We start from the raw sequence: 12126 nt of genomic DNA on the forward strand, positions 1-12126 counted from the left end.
GTCTTTTGTCTTATTCAGGTCTTCAACTGATTGGGTGAGGTCCATCTACATTTTGGAGAGCAATCTCCTTTACTCAAAGTCCACTGATAGGAATGTTAATCTAATCCAAAAACAACCACACAGAAACATCCAGAATAATGTTTGACAATATATCTGAGCATCATGGCCCAGCCAAATTGACACACAAAATTAACCATCACAACACCCAAGGAAAGAAAATGTGAACTAAGAATTTTATATCCCCCAAAAATTGATTTTCAAGTATGAATGGCAAAGACAAAATGTTAACAACATTAAGAACTCAGAGAACAGTATGCCCATGAATCCTTCCTGAGGAATCCATGAATAGTGAGCTTCAGAAAACCAAAATAACCAGAGAAACATTAACATAAGAATTGGTAGAATTGAGCACGAGTAGCTTCTAACATTACAAAAGGAAAGACAACCTGACATGAGTTGCTTCCGGAAGGAACACCACACCACCAAAGGGATTAAATTTGAATATGATCAAACCCCTGGATCCAGCTGACCATTTACAGAAAACATAGAGCACAGAAGAAAACTGAACTGCCCCTTGAGTATGCAATTAGCAAGAGCCAGAAAGTGGAAACTATAGGTTGCAGGACTCAATTTTTCAACAGATAAAGAAGAGATGAAAGAACAACCTATAGAGGAAAGAAATTAAATTCATAACAGATCTTTATATGCAAGATAAAACTAGTATTTAAGGACACACACTGGAGTGATAAAACTATAAAGAAATGCAATGAGGGGCGCCTGGGTGGCTCAGTAAGTTGAGCGTATGACTTGATTTCCACTCAGGTCATGATCTCAGGGTCATGAGATCAAGCCCCAAGTCTGGCTCTGTGCTGGGGACTTGTAGCCTACTTGGGATTCTCCCTCTGCATTCCTCTCTAGCTCTCTTTAAATAAATAAATAAATAAATGCAATGAGTGATTATAATAAAAATTAGGATACTGATTACTTTTGAGGGTAAGGAGATAGTTGTGATTAGGATGTTTGTGAGCAGGACCACAATATGATGTTGGTAGGCCTAGGTACTTTTGCCTTCCTGGTTTTTTATCACCATAAAAACTTTTTTAAGTTATGATTTATGACTGTATTGGTATAAAGGTGAATACATTCATATATTAATATTGTGTATTAAAACACTTCTTTTTCTTAAAAAAATTAAGGCATTTTCATGAGCCCTTAAAATATATCAAAATATTTTAAAAGAAATTAAAATATTTTCTTGGCCCCTACAACGATTGTGGGTCCCAGCACCTTGCCTACTAGACCTAGTGAATATGTCAGCTTGTTTTTTTTTTTCTTTCTTTCTTTCTCTCTCTCTCTTTTTTTTTTTAATGGAATGCTTCACAAATTTGTGTGTCATCCTTGCACAGGGGCCATGCTAATCTTCTCTGTTGTTCTAATTTTAGTATATGTGTTGCCGAAGTGAGCACACATCAGCCTTGTCTCTGAGGTGGCTGATAAAGTTCTATTTCTTGAACTGGTTCCTAGTTGCACAAGTATTTGCCTTGTTCACTAAGATATTTTAAAAATATAAATATATTATACAAAGTAGGGCGCCTGGGTGGCTCAGTTGGTTAAGCAACTGCCTTCAGCTCAGGTCATGATCCTGGAGTCCCTGGATCGAGTCCCGCATCGGGCTCCCTGCTCCGCAGGGAGTCTGCTTCTCCCTCTGACCCTCCCCCTCTCATGTGCTCTCTCTCATTCTCTCTCTCAAATAAATAAATAAAATCTTTAAAAAAAAATATATATATATATATTATACAAAGTAGAAAAACTTATACACTAAAAATTATAAAACATTAATGAAGGAAATTAAAGGAGAGACAGATAAATGGAAAGACATCCCATGTGCTTGAATTGGAAGAATTAATGTTGTTAAGATGTCCATACTACCCAAAGTGATCTACAGATTAAATGCAATCCCTATTAAACCCAATGGCATTCTTTACAGAATTTTTTTTAAATCCTAAATTCAAATGACTCCAAATAGCCAAAGCAATCTTGAGCAAGAAGAGCAAAACTAGAGGCATCAAACTTCCTGATTTCAAGAAATATTGCAAAACTACAGCAATCCAAACAGTATGGTACTGGCATAAAAACAGACTTATAATTATCTTAATTCATTCAGGCTGCTATAACAAAATATACCACAGACTGGGTGGCTTATAAACAACAGAAATTTATTGCCCACAATTTGAAGGTTGGGAAGTCCAAGATCAAGGCACTAGCATGGTCACTTTTTAGAGAACACCCTCTTCCTTTTTCATAGCCAGTGCCTTCTCACTGTGTCCCCACATGGTTGACGAGATAGAAATCTCTCTGGAGCTTCTTCTATAAAGCACTAATTTGTTCAGGAGGGCTCCACCATCATGACTTTAGCACCTTCCAAAACTGCTACTTCCTAATATTATCTTTGGGGGTTAGTATTTCAACATATAAAGTGGGAAGATGGGACTGGAGGGAGGGATACAAACTGAAAATTCAGACCATAGCATAAGCCAACAGAACAGAATAGAAAGTCCAAAAATAAATCCATGCCCAGAAATAAATCTTTGATCTTCAACAAGAGTGCCAAAAATACACAATGAGGAAAGGATAGTCTCTTCAGTAAATGGTGCTGGGAAATCTAAATATCCACACAATAGAAGTATAAAATCAAACCCTTATCTCAGAATATATACAACAATCAACTTAAAATTCACTAAAGACAAATATAAGACTTGAGACAGTAAAACTACTAAAAGATAATATAAGGAAAAATCTTCTTGAGATTGGCCTGGGCAATGTTTTTTTTGAGATATGACCCCAAAAGTGCAAGCCACAAAAACAAAATAGACAAATGGGATGGCATCAAACTAAAAAGCTTCTTCACAGCAAAGGCAATAATCAACAGTAAAAAGGCAATCTATGAAATGAAAGAAAATATTTGCAAACCATACATCTAATAAGGGGTTAATATTAAAAATATATAAGGAACTCAACCAATTCAATAGCAAATAAATAATCCAATTTTAAAATGGGCAAAAGATCAGCGTGCCTGGGTGGCTCAGTCAGTTAAGCATCTGCCTTCAGCTCAGGTCATGATCTCAGGATCCTGGGATCGAGCCCCACATCGGGCTCCTTGCTCAGTGGGAAGCCTGCTTCTCCCTCTCCCACTCCCCCTGCTTGCATTCCCTCTCTCGCTGTGTCTCTCTGTCAAATAAATAAATAAAATCTTTTAAAAAATTTTTTAAAAAATGGGCAAAAGATCTAGAGACATTTCTCAAAAGAAGACATATAAAAAGGCAACAGATAAATGAAAAGGTGCTCAACATCATTAATCATTAAAGAAATGCAAATAAAAATGATGAGATATCACTTCATACCTGTTAGAATGGCTATTCTTATAAAGACAAATGATAATAAATGTTGGTGAGGATATGGAGAAAAAAGAATCCTTGTACATTATTGTTGGGAACATAAATTCATACAGTCATTATGGAAAACAGTATGGAGGTTCCTCAAAAAATTAAAAATAGAACTCCCTGTGATCCAACAATCCCACTTCTGGGTTATATCCAAAAAAAAAAAAAAAAATGAAATCAGTATTAGGCAGAGATATCTGCACTCCCATGTTTACTGTGACATTATACACACACACACACACAATGGGGTATTTTCAGCCTTAAAAAAAGAAAGAAATGCTTTCATTTGCAACAATATGGATGGACCTTGAGGGTACTACGGTAAGTAAAATAAGCCAGACAAAGAAAGACAAACACTGCATGATCTCACTTATATACAGAATCTAAAAGAGTCAGATTCATGGAAGCATAGAAAAGTGGTGGTTTCCAGGGTTTGGAGGAGTGAGGGAAATGGGAAGATACTGATCAAAGGGTATAAAGTTTCAGTTATGCAAGGTGAATAAGTTCTAGAGATCTAATGTACAGCATGGTGACTATACTTAACAACATTATGTTGTATACCTGAAATTTGGTGACAGTAAGTAAATCTTAAGTGTTCTCATGACAAACACAAAAAATTGTCAACAATATAAAGTGATGAATTTATTCGTGGTGATCATTTAAAAATGTATACATATTGGGGCGCCAGGGTGGCTCAGTGGGTTAAGCGTCTGCCTTTGGCTCAGGTCATGATCCCGGGGTCCTGGGAATGAGCCCCACTTTGGGCTCCCTGCTCAGCGGGGTCTGCTTCTCCTTCTTCCTCTGCCCCTCCCCCCCCAGCTTGTGATGTCTCTCTCAAATAAATAAATAAAATGTTTTAAATATATATATATATATATCAAAACATCAAGTAATACACCTTAAATATATACAATGTTTGTCAATTACACTTCGATAAAGCTGAAAAGAAAAAGGAAAAAAAGATTACAGAGCCTTAATTAGACTGAGAGACGACCTCTCAATGGAAACCCAGAGGCCATGGAGAGTACTTTCAAACTTCTGAAAAGAAATAACTCAAAATCTAGAGTTCTGCACACAGCAAAAATGACCTTCAAAAATTAAAAAAACATTTTCATGCAAATTAATCTATAGTAACAAAAAGATGATCAGTGGTTGGGGCAGCACAGGGAGAGAGAGGGATTACCAAGGGGCAGGAAGAAAGTTGGGGTTTGTGAATGTGTCCACTATTTTTACTGTGACAGTTTCACATCTGTATGTATATGACAAAACTTTCCAAACTGTACACTTCAAATATTTCCTGTTTATTGTATGTCAGCTGTATCTCAGTAAAGCTGTTTTTTTAATAAATAAATAAATAAATAAGACATTTTCAGACAAACAAAACTGAGGGACTGTATCACCAGCAGACTCACCCTAAATTAAATTCTAAGGCTTGTCACTACCCGTTTTTTTTCAGATTTTTATGTAAATCTGTTGAAGAGGGGAAATAATGGTTAAATTGAAATCTAATAGGTAAAATTAATCTTGGTATCACTCTTTAATAAATTAATAACTGTATAGACATTCTTGCATGTGTTAAAACTTTAGTTTCCTACAAATTAACTTTTTGTAGTAAAAATAAATCCTACTTTGTGAAAATCCATTAATCTCATCATGTTCTTGTTCTTACAAATAAGGAAGCAGGGTTTCATATAGGGTGGCAAGAGGTTAAGTTAATCCTTTTTTGGAAGGGGAAAGGAGAAGTGAGGTAGTTTGTGTTGCTATGCTTTGATTCACAATCTTGGAATCTTTTGTTCAGAGCTACAATAACACATAAACATTCAAATAATCATCCTTCTTAGACTAAATTTTTGGTCTGGAATTATTATTTTGCTTGCCAATGATCTACATGGTAACCTATACCAGAAATCATACAGAGCATTGTATGTTTTCCCAATGAAGTACTAAAAATATTCATAGGCTCTGCTTGTTCTCGTTCATGGTTTCCACCATGCTCTATTGGCATTCTAAGTACCAGAGGGTACGACCTTGGAAATACCAAGGAAAAGGAAATAGGGGTACAAGAAGAAGGAAAAAAAATGAGAGCAAGGTTACAATTTATCAGGATTTATATAAAGCAGGGAGAAAGGCTGTTATTTTAATGTTTGTCACCAGGGTGCGCCTCTTTGGGGAAAAAAAAAATGTCTTTATATAAGGAAATACTTTGAAAGCCTACTAACATGTAAAAAATAAGACCCCAAGATTAAGGATTGACTAGAGAAAGTGAAATGATCCTCTCGGCCAGAGAAAATTAGGCAGATCTGAGAAGGCAAGAGGAAGGGAGAAGGGAGGAGAAAGGGACAGAGATAAGGAAGCTGGGCAAACTGGCAGGTGGCTGGAGCCTATCTAAGAAGCTGATTAACGAGGATATCTAAAGGACTTTAAAAAATAGGATGTTAGTACTTAGTTTCATGCTGTTTGTGCCTCTGAGCTATAAACCCCCTCCAACGTTCTAAAACTTTTAATACATTCTGCTATAAACACAAATTCCCCATGAGAGTTATTTGAAGAAAAATCCATGAAAAGGGCCAGGTTCCATATTTGTCATTGGCAGAAAAAAGCTGTAGAAGATGTAATGTTCATGAAATTGAACGTTCAGAGAGGTCAGGAAGATACTCAAAAGTGAGTTTGGAAATGTAAACTACAGGAATTTGTTGAAATCGTGACCAAGTGCTGAGCTTCTCACAGAGTATTGGGAAGTCTATATTTCATATAATCTCATAGACGAGGTGACTACAGTTGACATCTAGATCCCATGTCTCTTTTTTTAATCCCTTCTACCATCAAAAGCATTGAAAAAATACCTGAGAAACACAAGCTTAATTGAAGATAACAAAACTACCCTATAATGATCAAAATAGAGTGCTCTCATGAAGCAAATCAACATCCAGAAACCTTTAATAAATATCTTCCGGCTACCAACATTGCCTCCTTGCTTCAGCTTTGACTCCAATCTCCAACACTATGCTTCGCACATAGTAGGGACCCTAGAAACTACTGCTGAACTAAATTAAATGTATGGGCTAAGAGCTTGTTCTTATTAAGATCTTCTCCTTAATACAGAGTATAACCTCATTAAAGTTCTCATTAGACAGTGGGTATTCATGCAAGCAGGCACGACTAAGGACTTTCAAGCATCATAGGGCATAAAAATACCATTTTAGAAATGACTTGTTTCTGGACTTTTTTTTTTAAAGAACTGTCATTGCAAGTTTGGGGGGAAAACACACCTGGTATCTGAAGAAACGTCCTCACTGGCACAGGGTTTGAATGCTTGTGAACATTCACGCATGTACACAGTGAGTAGAATTCCAGAAACGGTAAGTACTCCTTCTCACTAGATGACATATTGGATGCAGATCATATAGGTGAGATGATTGGAAAGGAAAGAGGCTGAGTGGGTCATTGTATAACCGATATAGAAATAAACAAAAATACTGAAGAAAATTTTAAAAGAGAAAAAAATAACAGAGAAAAGCTGTTTCAACCACTGCTAGAATAATTAAATTTGCAGGAAAAAAATCCGTGTTCTGCTCCCAAATACCTGTTCACTGAAACAGCTCTATTATGAAAAAGTTGAATGAAAAATATACAAACTAATCAAGAGTTTATTTCAAAAAGCAATTTCCTTATACAGCAAGAGGAAAAAAATTATGAGCTCACAGCTCTATAAAGAGGAAAGACCACGTTTGTTTAAAGGCCTTCGTTCAACTGAGCTACTGTAGAAAAGACAGAATTTATATCTGGAATTGGAGAGAAAAGGTCAGTATTCAAGGAAGAAGGAAATGAGAAAGAGAATAAAGGTGGAGGGAGGGAGGGAAACGGAGCAGATGGTAAGAGGCCCTGTATTCTGCAGTGATTCCCCATCTCGTAACAGCTCCTCAAATATTTAGCTAATGCTGATGAAACTTACTAGGTCTCTGCTGAATGTCATCTTATTAGGGAGGGGAGGGAAAACCACTGATCTAGAGTGAACTTTGTGCTCCGGTTAAGAGTATTTTTTTCAAAAAGTTTCTTTCAATTCTCATAAAACACATATTAATGACTTAGGTAAGCTGGTTCAGGGAGCATCGGAGGAACTGGGTATCTATAGTCAAGTGAAAGAGAATGTCAGAATAAGATTGTTAGGTTTGGTACAAAACAAGTAGTGTCCTACAGGGTGATAAAAGCATAGCCCTAGGATAGAAATCATTTATATCTCTATTAGAAAAAAAATTCAAGGGCGCCTGGGTGGCTCAGTTGGTTAAGCGACTGCCTTCAGCTCAGGTCATGATCCTGGAGTCCCGGGATCGAGTCCTGCATCAGGCTCCCTGCTCGGCGGGGAGCCTGCTTCTCCCTCTGACCCTCCCCCCTCTCATGTGCTCTCTCATTCTCTCTCTCTCAAATAAGTAAATAAAATCTTTTAAAAAAAAAAGAAAAGAAAAAAAATTCAGAAGCTAACATTAATTTCACAGTCTGGGCTCTGAATCATAGCAAATAGTAAACCAAAAAGATGTATTCCCCCTTTCAAGGGGGATGACAAAACTGTGGCCTGGAGGCTAGCCACCTGGTTTTTGGAACACAGCTACACCCATCGGATTAAATATTTCCTAGGGCTGCTTTCAAGCTACAACAGCCAACTTGAACAGTTGTGATAGAAACTGTAATGGCCCTACAGTCTAAAATATGTACTATCTGACCCTTTAAGGAAAAGTCTGCCTAGATGACTAAATAAATTACTAAGACGGTAAAAAATAATCCAATAGGACATTGAAAGGACATGCTGCCCACTCTGCCTTGCTTCCAAATTTTGAACAACTTTTCTTAACAAGAAAATTTAGGGGGGGTAAAGCATAACTTTTTGGTGCAAGTTTCAGACCACAAAAGTATGAAGCTTAGAAATTAGCAAAAATCAGGGAAGAGCTTTGAACTTTCACAGACAATGGAATTAACTGGAGCCATAATCCAATTATACTTTTAAGGGGCAAGATTGCTGCAGATGGTCTCTAGGTAATACAGTAACTAATGGAGTCAGTATAGATTGTCTACACTTTCTCCTTCTCTTTATAAAAGACAGTGATAACTATTCATAGTAATAATCCTGGGATACAACACAATTCTGAAGTCTGGTAGTGTTTCATGAAAAGTTCTCTAATCTTGCTGAGCATAGTTCTAGCAATAGCGTGTTCTCTTAGCCTGAATCTTATGGTACAAACACTGTGTAATGCACAACCTGTAGCAATGATTTTCAAATTGCACTCTGTAGGGGAAGGAGAAAGCAGGAGAGAGAAGTCAGCAACAAAGATTCCCAACTAACTCTCTTATTTTAATCCCAGCATCTGCCTTTTACCAATTTAAAATAACAAGTTTCCTCTTCGAACTAAGGCCTATGTGGAGAGAAAAAAATTAAAAAAAAAAAAAAAAAAGTCCCCAAAGATGATACTTAGTTGTCAAGAATATTCAATGTAAAGAGAACAAACAGAAGTGAAACAGGATATTACAGCAGATCCTACAGCCATTAAAAGGATGCCATTGAAAGTACTTTAAACATTATTAAAGTACTATGAACAACTTTATTCTCACAAATTTGACAACTTGAAAGAAATGGACCAATTCCTCAACTCACAAACTACCAAAAATCAGCCAATATGAAATAGGCAACCAGAATAGTGCTATAATCACTAAAAAGAACGTGGATTCAAAATTTTAAAACTCCTGAAAGAGAAATCTCTAAGTCACAATGTTTTCTCTTAGAATTTTGCCAAAAGTTTAAACAATCAACAACAATTTAACACAATCTCTTTTAGGAATGTGAAAAGGAGAGAATACCTCCCAACTCCTTTTATGAAACCAGTATTACCTTGATACCAAAACCAGATAAAAAAAAAATAGTCCAAAAGGAAATATATAAACCAGTATTTGTCATGAACTTAAACACCAAAATCCTAAAAAAATATTAGTAAATTAAATCCAATAATATATCAAGGAAATAATACACTATGACCAAGTGGCATTTATCCCAGGTATGCAGTCTGGTTCACTATCCAAAAATCAATCCATGTAATTTACCATATCAACAGGCTAAAGAGGAAAAATCATAGGATCACATCTATTGACAGAAAAAGCATTTAACAAAATTCAACACTCATACATGATTTTTTAAAAACAAGCACACCAGGAATAGAGAGAAAATTTTTCTATTTCACACAGATTGAGTCATGTGTCTTGCCTCCAACATAAGCCATACCTGATGCTAAGCTCAGGGAACCAACTCTTACCCCATAACCTTTGCTCCTAAAGAGCATCTCCAAAAAGCCGCAGCCAACATCATACTTAATAGCAAAAGGCTAAATGCTTTTCCTCTAAGATTGGGAACAAGGCTTCCACTCTCACCAAAATATTCAATTTAAAATATTCATATTTAAAGTAGTTGCTGGATGTTCTAGTCACTGCAATAAGGCAAGAAAAAGAAAGAAAAGGTATACAGATTGGAGAAAAAAAGAAATAAAACTCTGTTTGCAAATGAATAAATAATTGCCTATGTAGAAAATCCCAACGAGTCTATAGAAATAACTCCTGGAACTAATAAATATGTTCAGTGAGGTCACAAGACACAAGATCAACACAGAGAAATTAATTCCATTTCTATATACTGACAACAAATAAGTGGAAACTCAACACCATTTACAATTGCTCCCAAGCAAATGAAATACATATAGATTTAACAAAATATGTGCAGAATCTGTAAAATGAAAATCATAAACTGCTAATGAAAGAAATCAAATAAGATCTCAATACTTAAAAAGATGAACTGTATCATGGATTGGAAGACTCAATGTACTAAAGATGTCCATCGTCTTTTAATTAATCTATAAATGTAATGCAATTCCTACAAAAATCTCAGCAAGCATTTTGTTGACATCAAGGAGCTTACGCTAAAATTTATATGGAAAGAGAAAGCTCCCAGAATAGGCAAAACAATTTTTAAAAAGGAAAATAAATGGGGAGTGATCATTTTTCCCAATATTAAGGCTTACTATATGACTACAATAGTCAAGACTGTATAGTATTGATGGAGGAATAAACACAAAGATCAATGAAACAGAAACAGAACTTTAGAACCCAGAAAAAATCCATGCAAATATGCCCAATTATTTTTTTAACAAAGGAGCAAAAGCAGTTCAATGAAGGAGAGATGATCTTTTCAACAAAGAGTGCTGGACCAGGTGAATATCCATTTAAAAAAAAAGAAAGAAAAGAGAGAAAGAAAGAAAAAAGAGAAACTTGACCTAAATCTCACACCTTATACAAAAATTAGTTTAAATAGGTCATACACTGACATGTAAAATATAAAACTATAAAACTCCCAGAAGAAATACATAGAAAATTTTGGAGACCTAGGACTAGACAAATGTTTAAAGAATTAATACCAATTTAATACAATCTCTTTTAGGAAAGTAAAAAAGAGAGAACAATTCCCAACTCATTTTATGAGGCCAGTATTACCCCGACACCAAAGCTAGATAAAAATAGTAGAAAAAAGAAATATATAAACCAATATTTGTCATGAACTTGGACACCAAAATCCTAACAAAATATTAGTAAATTAAATCCAACAATATAAGACCAAATTCATGATCCATAAAAGGAAATATGGATGAATTTGGCCTCATCAAAATGTAAAACTTTGCTTTGACAAAATCGATGTGAAAAAGACAAAAAGTCAAGCCTCAGACTGGAAGAAAATGTTTGCAAACCACATATTTGGTAGAGGACAGGTATCTAAAATATATAAAGAACTCACAGGTATCTAAAATATATAAAGAACTCACTTTTACTTTGAACAGTAAAAAATTCAAGCAGTCCAATTAGAAAATGGGCAAAAGACATGAAGATACATTTTGATAAACAAGATATACAGATGGCAAATAAGCACACGAAAAGGTATTCAACATCAGTAGCAATCAGGGGAATGCAAATTAAAACCACAATAAGAGGGGCGCCTGGGTGGCTCAGTCGTTAAGCGTCTGCCTTTGGCTCAGTTCATGATCCCAGGATCCTGGGATTGAGCCCTACATCGGGCTCCCTGCTCGGCAGGAAGCCTGCTTCTCCCTCTCCCACTCCCCCTGCTTGTGTTCCTGCTCTCGCTATGTCTCTCTCTGTCAAATAAATAAATAAAATCTTTAAAATTAATTAATTAATTAGGGATGCCTGGGTGGCTCAGTTGGTTAAGCGGCTGCCTTCGGCCCAGGTCATGATCCCAGGGTCCTGAGATCGAGTCCCACATCAGGCTCCTTGCTCAGCAGGGAGCCTGCTTCTCCCTCTCTCTCCTTCTGCTTGTGCTCTCTCTGTCAAATAAATAAAATCTTAAAAAAAATTTAAAAAAATAAAATAAAATTAATTAATTAATTAATTAAAAACTAAAAAAAAAGTAAAGAAAAACCACAATAAGATATCACCACACAACTATCAGAATATCTAAAACTAAAAATAGTGATGACACCAAAATGCATCCAATCCAGAAACCTAACGTGACACATATTAGAAAGCTATGCTTGCCGTTTATCACTTAAATATACTGTTTTCCTTATAGTTTATTTAACTCCAGGCTCAATTTTTTTTTTAATCTCTATGTGGGATAGAGGCATCTTAATAATAAATTTGTAAT

General features: G+C 35.7%; 1 non-coding gene across 1 annotated transcript; it reads right to left on the reverse strand.

The window, feature by feature from the left end:
- Positions 1–1361: 1361 nt before the first annotated feature.
- LOC123324171 lies at positions 1362–1466 on the reverse strand. Its single transcript, XR_006539662.1, has one exon. It is a non-coding gene; the product is annotated as a U6 spliceosomal RNA (small nuclear RNA).
- Positions 1467–12126: the final 10660 nt, after the last annotated feature.

The sequence above is a fragment of the Neomonachus schauinslandi genome, chromosome 2 (assembly GCF_002201575.2).
Source record: "Neomonachus schauinslandi chromosome 2, ASM220157v2, whole genome shotgun sequence".
NCBI classification, from domain to species: Eukaryota; Metazoa; Chordata; class Mammalia; order Carnivora; family Phocidae; genus Neomonachus; species Neomonachus schauinslandi.